At 40.1% G+C, this 13,930-nt stretch overlaps 1 long non-coding RNA gene across 1 annotated transcript; it reads left to right on the top strand.

Moving 5' to 3' along the window:
- The first annotated feature begins 8,602 nt into the window (after positions 1–8,602).
- LOC144389358 (uncharacterized) lies at positions 8,603–10,949 on the top strand. The gene is made up of 2 exons (XR_013453349.1): positions 8,603–8,737; positions 8,929–10,949. It is a non-coding gene; the product is annotated as an uncharacterized LOC144389358 (long non-coding RNA).
- Positions 10,950–13,930: the final 2,981 nt, after the last annotated feature.

Genomic DNA, 13,930 nt, shown 5'->3' with positions numbered 1-13,930 from the left:
TGACTCGTCGTCATGCTTATACAGAGACCCGGTATTCCCGGTACTTATTTCCTTGTGTAACACAAAGGCACTGAGTGTTTTAACATCGCGGTGAACTCAAACCCGATGGTGTTTCATCATATAGTTGAATATAATATGGTGGATAGATGCAGATTCTCAAAACTTGTATTACTTCCTCATTGGCCGACTGGATTCGATTTTTTTTTTTCTGTTTGTTTAAGTGCCTCACACTATAAGAGAACACTTTATGTGTTTATAGCGCCAATTATTAGTCACTCATAGGGTTACGGCGAAAATTACAACTCTGCTGTACCTTTGCAAGTTATACAAGTAAGCATCTGCGTTACGTTTCACATGGACCAATTAAAATCGAGATATTGCTGGACATTTGCGCGGTGACGTCACTACGCCAGCCGCGTTGTAAGGCATTAGCCTTACAACGCGCGAAACGCGCGAAATTCAAAGTCAATATGACGGCGGTGTTCAACGATATCACCGATCTGAGACGAGTTTACACCTCTGCGATCGACGTCTTCACGAGGAAACAGCGGCGGGTGGATTTTACGTACAAATTATCGACTGATCGGTGAGTCAGAAACTAAACTTCGGGGTTAATATTGAAGTGTGGTGCTGACGGTCCGACCGGCGACCGGTACCCGGCGAGGGGGCGGCGCTGACGGTCTGGCTGGATGCATGTCACAGCCGCCTGGTGGTGCTGGACAGCGAGGTGCAGGATCATCCGGATCAAGCCCACCTACTGATGGACCAACTCAACCGACCGCTGCAGCTGTATCAAAACGCAGCGTAAATGGTGGTCCTACTACAAGCTGTAAGAATCTTGAGATCTAGTTCTAAACATCACCGCCCCCACCCCATTGCATTGTGGGTAATGACGTGTCCACTATAATTAGCGGCGATATGACACTTACTGACCTCACCAAACGTCACTGGGACGTTTAGTTATAGGCCCCGAGTCCAAACATAAGGCATGTGGAAGTCGGCTGACCAGCTCGCGGCCAGCCTCCTGGCCCTGCAGCCAGGAGGCTGTCGCGAGCTGGTCTGGCCGCAAAGATTTGGTCCCAAATTGAAGATTCGGTGTGTGAGTGCCAAAATTCAAAATTGGGTTGCCAAATTTCTGAGATTTGGGTGAGAGCCAAATTTCGGTGGGTGGTGGGAGGGCAAATATGTTTAATGAAATAATCAATCCCAAATTCCACTAGTGAACACGTTCATTTCTTATTCTCATATGAATAGGATTACACTTTTGTTCATTTTCGTCATTACCCACAATGCAATGGGGGCAAACCGTGACTGAAACCAAAAATCTTCAAATCAAAAGAAAACCTTTTGTACTATATCAATTACTTAAAACCTTGTACATGTAGTTATGACAATTCTCAAAAATGTCATGGCAGTGTTCCCTGGCAATCGCATGAATAGTGAACAGGTGATTCACTCTAAGGGTCACGTGAAATATTACATGGAGGCAATGGAGAAAAGAGAATCAATTAATTTCTTAATTGTTCTTGCCTAGTGAGAAACATGTCAAATATTCTACAGTCAAAATGTCTGAATGCCATGAAGCCATACAAGTCATTTTCCTTATACCGCAGCATTTGACCAACATTATTTCTTATCATCAGGGCCCTTTGACCTCTTGGGCCTAACCGTTCCATTTTGGATGGAAGTGTGACAAATAAACCACAATTAATGAAAACAAACGTCTGTATTCATAAACTCTCATTACGTACTGCTTAATAAACACGTGTTCCCTCTTCCCTAAAATAAATATAACAAGATTATGCAACAATGGTTGCAAATGAACCATAAAAATCACATGAAATGAACTGCATTAAATACATCTGTACTAACCTGGCTAAATAAAATAAACAGTTTAATATAATTAAATAAATGGTTAAAATACACGTATTCTGCCACCAAATGTTGGAGACTTTTGAGAAAAATCAAATTGGATTTACAATTTGGTACAACTCGTAATGTTGTGTTTAACTCAGCTCTGGACTGATCTCTCTAAGTTCACATGACCGTATAGTACCTGTTTATTCAACTTAGCAATGTAAGTTTGCTGGCTTGGCCGCCTAGCTGACCGACTGGCAAGGTGGTGGGTCGGGCGCCGGCCGGTCAGCTAGGTGGCTGGGTGAAGCCAAATATGTTCAATGAAATGACCAATCCCCAAACCTTGTACGTTGTACACGCATTTAGGAGATCGTCAACGCGTGACCATTGAAAAATAACACAGCAATCTAGTGGCTCGTATTTCCCGTCAATAACACAAAACACATAAACAGTGAACAGGTAATTTTACTACATCCACAATATATACAAAAAGTGCAATATTAAATGAAATTACATTGATGCAATAGAAATAGAAATATATGCAGACAAAAGCATTCTGCGTCTTTCTTTGAACCGACACAACGAATCGATAATGAAATTCGTTGCCAACGCTTTCAATAATCAAATTTTAGCAATTTCAGCGATTCTTGTTCTCTTTAAGGATTGTGTGTTGTCAGATATTAAAACAACCGTTGTAATTGTCCAGTTATTAAAATGTCTGCTTTTTCAAGTACACGTTGTGGAATTACTCAACAGGTATTTATTATTACTATTACCTTAAATTGGCCGGATAAAAGTATTTGTAGATGTGACTTGAAATGAATAAAATTTTAGACAATTATACAAGTCTCTTTTACTGAAATATTCAGTGTAGGAAATATTCCATCATATACGTGCTCACTAATGTAATCTGGGATTGATTATTTCATTGAACATATTTGGGCCCCCCCACCATTGTGCCACCATCCTGAGCGCGTAATTTTAAATTTTGAGCACGGAGAACTATATTTTAGCAAAGAAAAACATATTCCGTGCGCGCAGTTTACTCAGGTGCCCTCTCCACAAACTGGTTTTCTGCGCGCAGGCAGCCGTTGCTGCGCTCTCTCCACCTCTTCGCTCTGCGCTCGCTCGACTTGCAGCAGCGTTACATTTGTGCCACAAAACCAACCAATCAGAGAACTAAAGAAGGTCCATTGTGATTGGCTGTTGGTCTTCAATCACAACGCTAGTAGGACTACCTACAGCATCGCGGAAGCTCAGCGAGTTGTTGAAGTTTGCAGCATTTGTGCTAAATGCTAATGGCCTGGATTAAAACACTTGCTGTTCTCATCATTTGCTTGGGTCATGTCTGATGGTGGCTAGCCGGACTTCTAATATCACTTTTTTCCGTCTTCTTTAGGAAGCGTTGTGAACTGCGCGCACGGAATATGTTTTTCTTTGCTAAAATATAGTTCTCTGTGCTCAAAACTTAAAGTTACACGCTCAGGATGGTGGCACAAATATAACGGCATAAGGGCAGAGCAGAACACGTGGGTGCCCTGAAAGTGTGTCGATGGCATTGTGCGTAATCACCTGTTAATGTGTTTTGTGTTGTTGAAGGGAAATATTATACGAGCCAATAGATTGTTCTGTTCTTTTTCAAATGTCACGTGTTCATGAATGTAATTCAAGAAAAACTCCCCAAACAATGAACAAGTATTCGATGGGGAGAATAAAGGAAAGGAAGGAAGAAACCTTTAGAGAGACACAGGACGATCCTCCCTGGGACGGACAGACTGTGATGGACGTACAGAATGAACAACGTAAAATATCTATAATACGTTCAAATCATCCGACAGAAATGATTCAAATTCACATATTATCTCCTCATATGCGTTCATGATCATGAAAGCATTCTAAATATATGCAGACAATATTATTTATCGGGTAAGTAAAGACATTTTGCAGCTTGCAATATCATCTACGTAAGAATATCGAGGAGTTTTTCTCGGCATGGCGGTGGAAGGTGTACGATCTCCGGCTCCAGGCTCAGGTACCCCTCATTCAGGCCATGGAGGACGCCTGTGACCAAATTGACGCTGTGGCAGTACAGGGATGGATTCGGCATTCCCGACGGTTCTTCCCACGCTGTCTGGCCAATGAGGATATTGCCTGTGATGTGGATGAGTTTCTCTGGCCGGATCCAGCTAGGCGGAGAGATGATGCATAGTACAGTATTTTCGGGGGGGGTTTAGATCTTTTTTTTGGTACTGGATATGATGTTATGTTTGTCCGATAGCTTACAGTGTTATGCAGTTATGAAAACTGGGACAAGTTTAGTTGTTTTTGTTGTGATTCTCCATGTTTGACTGGTTTGTGTATATGGAGAGAATTAAATAATATTTTCATCAGTCTGCAGCATTGGTCTTGTGTAGTGTTTGGCGAATTTATTGAATATTTGCACTTTCTCTGTGTACTTCACTTACACTACTCTAATCACTGAGAAATAGATTTGCTAAAAGTGTTTTAGGTTTATAACAGCAGTGTGTAAGTGGTACAAACAGAATTCCGTCATATGCAACGTGTGTGTTTCATATGGTAACAAAAGATGGTTTTGTTAAATTAGTGTATAGTTTTTACAAGAGTGTTTCATTTTGCAATGGATCTGAGGTGTTTTGCTCATTGGGTGTGTGGTTGCGCTAATTGTGTGAGTGAAATGAAAAACAAAACAAAGCAGTCAAAATTGTGTTTAAGCAATCGAGAAAAACTGTAAATAAGGCTCACATTTCTTATTTTTTGTTTTTGGTTCTAATTGCACGTGCAATTACTCCATTTAAGGGAATGAAAGGATTCTAAATATATGCAGACAATATTATTTCATTTTTTTTGTTCAATTATCGGGTAAGTAAATACATTTTGCAGCTTGCAATATCATCGACGTAAGACCGCACAAGATATTCAACTTCCCTGTTGCAAAATGATGAGCTTTTTCATGTTATCTGTGTCTATAAAAATATATAGCACAAAGAGTTTAAAAACTGCTCATTGCATTGTACATACCAGGTTTTTCAAAACGTTTTGGTAGAACTATGAAAAGTGCACAGTGATATTCTGGTCTGAAATGCCCTCCCCCTCCCCTCTTTGAAGATATTTACTTGGTGGTCCTTTTCTTGCCGTTTTGTCAGAGTCCACTAAGGTTCCCCATCCACGTCTTACTTAAAAGGGGACAATTGAGGGTTTTGCATGCAAGTTCACGCTTCTTTCCTTTGTTTTATTGCAGCTTCAATGAAGCGAATCGTTAACTGGCCATGCAAGAATAGCATTTGACCAGAGTTGTCTGTTTGAGACCCAAACAGAATCCCTATCACTAAAAAACATTTGGCTACAATTTTTTAAAATTATTTATTACTAAATGCTATTCAAATCAGTTGTGGTCTGTGCACAGTGTAGAATGATAATATGTTGTACTGAACGATGTGCTGTTTTCAAGAATTCGTATCCTTTCCTTTAGACTACTTCAACTTGTATTTGTGGAAATATATTACATGCAACATGTGAATCTTGGAGGAAAGATGTCTGATGTATCTGAGTAAATACTTGCACATATGACTCGTCGTCATGCTTATACAGAGACCCGGTATTCCCGGTACTTATTTCCTTGTGTAACACAAAGGCACTGAGTGTTTTAACATCGCGGTGAACTCAAACCCGATGGTGTTTCATCATATAGTTGAATATAATATGGTGGATAGATGCAGATTCTCAAAACTTGTATTACTTCCTCATTGGCCGACTGGATTCGATTTTTTTTTCTGTTTGTTTAAGTGCCTCACACTATAAGAGAACACTTTATGTGTTTATAGCGCCAATTATTAGTCACTCATAGGGTTACGGCGAAAATTACAACTCTGCTGTACCTTTGCAAGTTATACAAGTAAGCATCTGCGTTACGTTTCACATGGACCAATTAAAATCGAGATATTGCTGGACATTTGCGCGGTGACGTCACTACGCCAGCCACGTTGTAAGGCATTAGCCTTACAACGCGCGAAACGCGCGAAATTCAAAGTCAATATGACGGCGGTGTTCAACGATATCACCGATCTGAGACGAGTTTACACCGCTGCGATCGACGTCTTCACGAGGAAACAGCGGCGGGTGGATTTTACGTACAAATAATCGACTGATCGGTGAGTCAGAAACTAAACTTCGGGGTTAATATTGAAGTGTGGTGCTGACGGTCCGACCGGCGACCGGTACCCGGCGAGGGGGCGGCGCTGACGGTCTGGCTGGATGCATGTCACAGCCGCCTGGTGGTGCTGGACAGCGAGGTGCAGGATCATCCGGATCAAGCCCACCTACTGATGGACCAACTCAACCGACCGCTGCAGCTGTATCAAAACGCAGCGTAAATGGTGGTCCTACTACAAGCTGTAAGAATCTTGAGATCTAGTTCTAAACATCACCGCCCCCACCCCATTGCATTGTGGGTAATGACGTGTCCACTATAATTAGCGGCGATATGACACTTACTGACCTCACCAAACGTCACTGGGACGTTTAGTTATAGGCCCCGAGTCCAAACATAAGGCATGTGGAAGTCGGCTGACCAGCTCGCGGCCAGCCTCCTGGCCCTGCAGCCAGGAGGCTGTCGCGAGCTGGTCTGGCCGCAAAGATTCGGTCCCAAATTGAAGATTCGGTGTGTGAGTGCCAAAATTCAAAATTGGGTTGCCAAATTTCTGAGATTTGGGTGAGAGCCAAATTTCGGTGGGTGGTGGGAGGGCAAATATGTTTAATGAAATAATCAATCCCAAATTCCACTAGTGAACACGTTCATTTCTTATTCTCATATGAATAGGATTACACTTTTGTTCATTTTCGTCATTACCCACAATGCAATGGGGGCAAACCGTGACTGAAACCAAAAATCTTCAAATCAAAAGAAAACCTTTTGTACCATATCAATTACTTAAAACCTTGTACATGTAGTTATGACAATTCGCAAAAATGTCATGGCAGTGTTCCCTGGCAATCGCATGAATAGTGAACAGGTGATTCACTCTGAGGGTCACGTGAAATATTACATGAAGGCAATGGAGAAAAGAGAATCAATTAATTTCTTAATTGTTCTTGCCTAGTGAGAAACATGTCAAATATTCTACAGTCAAAATGTCTGAATGCCATGAAGCCATACAAGTCATTTTCCTTATACCGCAGCATTTGACCAACATTATTTCTTATCATCAGGGCCCTTTGACCTCTTGGGCCTGACCGTTCCATTTTGGATGGAAGTGTGACAAATAAACCACAATTAATGAAAACAAACGTCTGTATTCATAAACTCTCATTACGTACTGCTTAATAAACACGTGTTCCCTCTTCCCTAAAATAAATATAACAAGATTATGCAACAATGGTTGCAAATGAACCATAAAAATCACATAAAATGAACTGCATTAAATACATCTGTACTAACCTGGCTAAATAAAATAAACAGTTTAATATAATTAAATAAATGGTTAAAATACACGTATTCTGCCACCAAATGTTGGAGACTTTTGAGAAAAATCAAATTGGATTTACAATTTGGTACAACTCGTAATGTTGTGTTTAACTCAGCTCTGGACTGATCTCTCTAAGTTCACATGACCGTATAGTACCTGTTTATTCAACTTAGCAATGTAAGTTTGCTGGCTTGGCCGCTTAGCTGACCGACTGGCAAGGTGGTGGGTCGGGCGCCGGCCGGTCAGCTAGGTGGCTGGGTGAAGCCAAATATGTTCAATGAAATGACCAATCCCCAAACCTTGTACGTTGTACACGCATTTAGGAGATCGTCAACGCGTGACCATTGAAAAATAACACAGCAATCTAGTGGCTCGTATTTCCCGTCAATAACACAAAACACATAAACAGTGAACAGGTAATTTTACTACATCCACAATATATACAAAAAGTGCAATATTAAATGAAATTACATTGATGCAATAGAAATAGAAATATATGCAGACAAAAGCATTCTGCGTCTTTCTTTGAACCGACACAACGAATCGATAATGAAATTCGTTGCCAACGCTTTCAATAATCAAATTTTAGCAATTTCAGCGATTCTTGTTCTCTTTAAGGATTGTGTGCATGTTCACGCTTCTTTCCTTTGTTTTATTGCAGCTTCAATGAAGCGAATCGTTAACTGACCATGCAAGAATAGCATTTGACCAGAGTTGTCTGTTTGAGACCCAAACAGAATCCCTATCACTAAAAAACATTTGGCTACAATTTTTAAAAATTATTTATTACTAAATGCTATTCAAATCAGTTGTGGTCTGTGCACAGTGTAGAATGATAATATGTTGTACTGAACGATGTGCTGGACTAAGCTCGAAGTTCACTATGACCTGTGTTTTCAGGAATTCGTATCCTTTCTTTTAGACTACTTCAACTTGTATTTGTGGAAATATATTACATGCAACATGTGAATCTTGGAGGAAAGATGTCTGATGTATCTGAGTAAATACTTGCACATATGATTTCGATTCAATTTTTTTTGGTCTGTTTGTTTAAGTGCCTCACACTATAAGAGAACACTTTATGTGTTTATAGCGCCAATTATTAGTCACTCACAGGGTTACGGCGAAAATTACAACTCTGCTGTGCCTTTGCAAGTTATACAAGTAATCATCTGCGTTACGTTTCACATGGACCAATTAAAATCGAGATATTGCTGGACATTTGCGCGGTGACGTCACTACGCCAGCCACGTTGTAAGGCTAATCCCCGCGAAATTCAATATGACGGCGGTGTTCAACGATATCACCGATCTGAGACGAGTTTACACCGCTGCGATCGACGTCTTCACGAGGAAACAGCGGCGGGTGGATTTTACGTACAAATAATCGACTGATCGGTGAGTCAGAAACTAAACTTCGGGGTTAATATTGAAGTGTGGTGCTGACGGTCCGACCGGCGACCGGTACCCGGCGAGGGGGCGGCGCTGACGGTCCGGCGGCGCTAGTCGGACACCTGCGGCGGGCAGGATGCGGCCGCGAGACTGAGACACCTGCCCTCACCAGCGCTGTTGTGGTTTTCATTCAACAGATTCTGTACAACCCGTCATCCAACTGTTCGTCTAACTAACGTACGGCTCCCAGCCTCGGACACTCCTGCACAAGTCGACAAAATAGTCTTTCCCAGGTGGGAGATGACCGTGCAGCTTGAGAATTCATCGTGCCAGCCTTGAAATTAAATACCTGCAATTAAATACTGTGACTTTGTCAGTGGACCTTGTTTTTTATGATATGATTTCATAATTATTTTATTGAATATATTTCCTATATTTGAAATCGATTCATGGCAATCTGCCTTTGTAAAAAGTCTGCTGTCGTATTTTACTACTGCTTTAGTAATGATACATCACTCACTCGGAGTAAAAACCCTTGGCTCCATGGGTGACTGCAACCTAAACTAAATAAAGCAGTGTCCCAGATCTGTTTGCTATCAGAGACTTTTATAGCCGCCGTTGGAAAACACGAGGGACAAATTGCAAATGACAGCCAGGTCAATGCTGAAAAAGTGACTAGCAAAATAACGGAGAAAACCTTGGTAGGTTTTTTCTGCAAGCTCATGTCTTTATCCAATGAAACGTCACTAATTGGGCCCTCTTGGTTATTCATTTTAACAGTAAATAGATTTTCATGAATTTAAGTTTTGAAAGGGCAACTTTTGAACCCGCCCCTATTTTCCATTTTTTTTGTTTCTATGTGAATGATGCGTACTCTAGAGAGAAGAATGGCTGCAGGTGTATTTATTCACTGCTGAGCTCGAACGGCCATCAAAATATTAACACCTTTCATAATATATTCATATGTGTGTGTTTGTGTGTGTTAATAATAATACCTTTGTTTAGCTGAAGTCCAAAATGTGAGGCAATTGGATGTTTTTACTTATGCTTATTATTTGCTGTGTTCACATAGTAAATGAGCTGTGGGGGAAGAGCTCGGGGCGGGGGTCTAGAAGTTTTATTGGCTTAACGTACTGTATGTAGGTATCAAAAGTATTTGTTTAGCCAGTTAGATGTGACTTGAAATGAATTGAATTTGAGATATTTATACCATTATACCACTCTTTTCTAATGAACTATTTCATGAAGGAAATGTTCCACCATTTACGTGTTCACTAATGTAATGTGGGATTGGTTATTTCATTAAACATATTTGAGGGGGTGAGGGGGTCCCCCCCCCCCAGTGGCCCGGCCAGGCGTCCAGAACAGGCTGCTGTCTCGGACCTCTAGCTGACAAGCCGGCGTCCCACCCGCCACCTTGCCGGCAGGCCAACTAGAAGTCACAGCCTGCGCCGGCCACCCAGCCGTACCACACTGCCATCAACAGCAGTACATACTTACCTTACCTAATGTTGCCTAATGCTTACTTTGGATTACCGCCGTATAGAATTTCTCGAAGTAGAGGCCTATACCGCGACTAAAGATATCAGTCACGGTTTGCACGGTTTGCACTTTTTCTGGCTCGGTGTTTCTTTTTTTTTTTTTTGATGTCCATGGCTTGGTAACGTCCAATAAGATATTTCCAACGTTTTTAGTCGCATTAAATACTTTATTTTTCACGTTATTGGGTCTGAAAGGGGCCAAACGATGCCCCCATTGCATTGTGGGTAATGACGTGTTCCCTATAACTAGCGGCGATATGTCCCTTACTGACCTCACCAAACGTCACTGGAACGCGGAACGTGGTGTCAGGAGAATAAGGTCATTCTGAGTTCACCTGACCTGACCTGACCTCCTCTATGTCACTGACGTGTTTTGTGTTGTTGAAGGGGAAATACGAGCCAATAGATTGTTCTGTTATTTTCAAATGTCACATGTTCACGAATGTAATTCTCATTGGTGCCTGATTTTACAATTCGCTTTTACATCGAATATGACAAGAGGATGAAGAACAGTCATTTTATTGATTATTGTAAGGTTATTACGTGAGTAATAAAACACATGTTTTATATTGGAGAATTGGAATCAGAAGTAATAACAATGTCAAATGTTTATTATTCAGACTCGATTTGTAAATTATGCATTTTTTTTTTTAAATAAATGTTGTAATGCAGCTGAATGAGTGTTCTTTTAAAGTATATTGTTGTGGTGTCTTTACCTTTATTAGGTAACAATAAAGTAATTAGTTTGTTTAATTTAAGTGAACTTAAAAAATGAGTGAGCAGTAAGTTGTAGGTATTTAGTAAAAGCAAAACGTTTCTTTTTGTCGTTAGTTGAAATAAAGTGAAAACATTGAGCTGCAGCCACCGCCTTTTCTATTGGTCAATGCGTTAGATGTAGTGTGAGAACTCGGCCACAAGAGGGTGCTACGTGCATTGTGAAAAGAGCTCACACACTGGAGCGTCGTTCTGTTAAAAAATGCTCACGTTTCTTATTTTTGTTTTTTTTTGTTCTAATTGCACGTTCAATTACTCCATTTAAGGAAATGAAAGGATTCTAAATATATCCAGACAATATTATTTATCGGGTAAGTAAATACATTTTGCAGCTTGTGATATCATCTACGTAAGACCGCACAAGATATTCAACTTTCCTGTTGCAAGATGATGAGCTTTTTCATGTTATCTGTGTCTATGAAAATATATAGCACAACGAGTTTAAAAACTGCTCATTGCATTGTACATACCAGGTTTTTCAAAACATTATATGTTTGTAGAACTATGAAGGTATTGGGTATTCATTTAATGTACTATAGGGTGGTATCTAAAAAAAAGTGCACAGTGATATTCTGGTCTGAAATGCCCTCCTTTCCCTTTGAAGACATTTACTTGGTGGTCCTTTTCTTGCCGTTTTGTCAGAGTCCAGTAAGGTTCCCCATCCACCTCTTACTTAAAAGGGGACAATTGAGGGTTTTGCATGCAAGTTCACGCTTCTTTCCTTTGTTTTATTGCAGCTTCAATGAAGCGAATCGTTAACTGACCATACAAGAATAGCATTTGACCAGAGTTGTCTGTTTGAGACCTAAACAGAATCCCTATCACTAAAAAACATTTGGCTACAATTTTTTTAAATTATTTATTACTAAATGCTATTCAAATCAGTTGTGGTCTGTGCACAGTGTAGAATGATAATATGTTGTACTGAACGATGTGCTGTTTTCAAGAATTCGTATCCTTTCCTTTAGACTACTTCAACTTGTATTTGTGGAAATATATTACATGCAACATGTGAATCTTGGAGGAAAGATGTCTGATGTATCTGAGTAAATACTTGCACATATGACTCGTCGTCATGCTTATACAGAGACCCGGTATTCCCGGTACTTATTTCCTTGTGTAACACAAAGGCACTGAGTGTTTTAACATCGCGGTGAACTCAAACCCGAAGGTGTTTCATCATATAGTTGAATATAATATGGTGGATAGATGCAGATTCTCAAAACTTATATTACTTCCTCATTGGCCGACTGGATTCGATTTTTTTTGAATATGAAAACATTTACATAAAAAAATATATTAAAGGAAAGATCGGCACAACCTGGATTTGAACCCGGTGGATCAAAACATAAAAATATCAACCTGGTGGCTGCTCTTAGCAGTGCTCCACGGAGACTGTTGGAGTATGAGACAATGTGTGACACATGAGATAGTATGTAAGACAGTATGAACCGAACCTCTGTTACACGTTGATATGGAAATCTTACAGATCCTTAAGACTTAAAAATACGTGAGGATAGCATTCAAAGAAATATACGATTGTGTGGTTGATTGTGGGCCCTTTCACTTGCAGTATGACAAACTAACGATTCTGCTCAGATGATGACAGGACCCCTTTCCCCCCAGACGAGGCTTTGCCGAGACAGGAAACAATCTGGCAGAAGAAGGTCGAAGAGTTTGAAACTCTTAAGCGCCACCTCTTTTCTCGGTAGGCACGATGTGTGTGTAGCGGACAGTTGAGACAAATTGTATATATTTTAACCACTGTGAACATTCTTCATGCTAAATTAACACAGCAGATAAGCAATATAAATAATATTAATAATAATAGTTACACTTGTGATAGTCATAATAATAATCATAGTAATAATATATTTAATATTATCCATGCAAATTTCTAATATTTATATACACATGCATAAAATGAATAAAACATTAAACACCAGTTCATTGAACAGAGAAAGAAGATAGGAGTCTGAAGCAACCAAGAACAAACACGCTTCACTTAAACTTGTCAAAATCAACAACATCAGCAACATATTATTTATTAAATTTATATTATTTACATCTGTAAAAGAGAAATTCATGACAATATGTGTGCTGCTTCATGCTGGATTCAGTGCAGTGTATTTGCTCAGGAGTGTTTCCTTGTTTGTTTTCTGATTCTAATGCTCTTTCATGGGATTAACTGTATGTATTCCTATTACATAAACACCGCTCCCATAATAAAGGCTGCAGTGTTCCTCCCAAGGGAATGCAAAAAACACTTTTAGTGTTCATAACAGCAGATTAAGACGCTGCTACAGAATTCCATGCATGTCGCTAAGTTGAGTAATTGTTATCGGAAACAAACATGTCACTTACCTGCTGCCGGGTGTGATAATGTAACGTAACAGCAAATAAGGGTGTAACCTCTGAACAAAGAAAAACTCAGGAATCCATAAAAAAAACTTAAGAAAAGGAGTTGGAAATGTGTGCCACACTCATCTCTTAGGTGCACGTAGTGTGCATGTTGGTAAAGTATTTTCACATCGTTAATGAGGCATTTTTAGTATTGATCGATATAAACCGCCTTGACTTTTGTCTATATTTTTAGCGTCAACTTTTTATTCTTTGCTTTCTTTATGGCCTCCTTTGTGTTGATCCGTGTCAGCAACTTGAAATAATTTGTAACCTCATTTTAAAAACCCCATTTTGTTTAGAAAACCAACATTTATTTACAACCAATGCTCTGGCAGCGCTTCTCTGTCTCTCCACAGTGAACGCTAGATTTAACGTGAGCTGATAAGAGTACAGTGCAGGTGGGGCCCAAGACGCCCCGAATAGCTGCTCAGCACCTGCAGGGGAGCTGAGAGACCTCCCTGTGAATGTGGATTAACAGGCC

This window comes from Gasterosteus aculeatus, chromosome 18 (genome assembly GCF_964276395.1).
Source record: "Gasterosteus aculeatus chromosome 18, fGasAcu3.hap1.1, whole genome shotgun sequence".
NCBI lineage: Eukaryota > Metazoa > Chordata > Actinopteri > Perciformes > Gasterosteidae > Gasterosteus > Gasterosteus aculeatus.
This window is presented reverse-complemented; position numbering and strand designations above follow the sequence as displayed.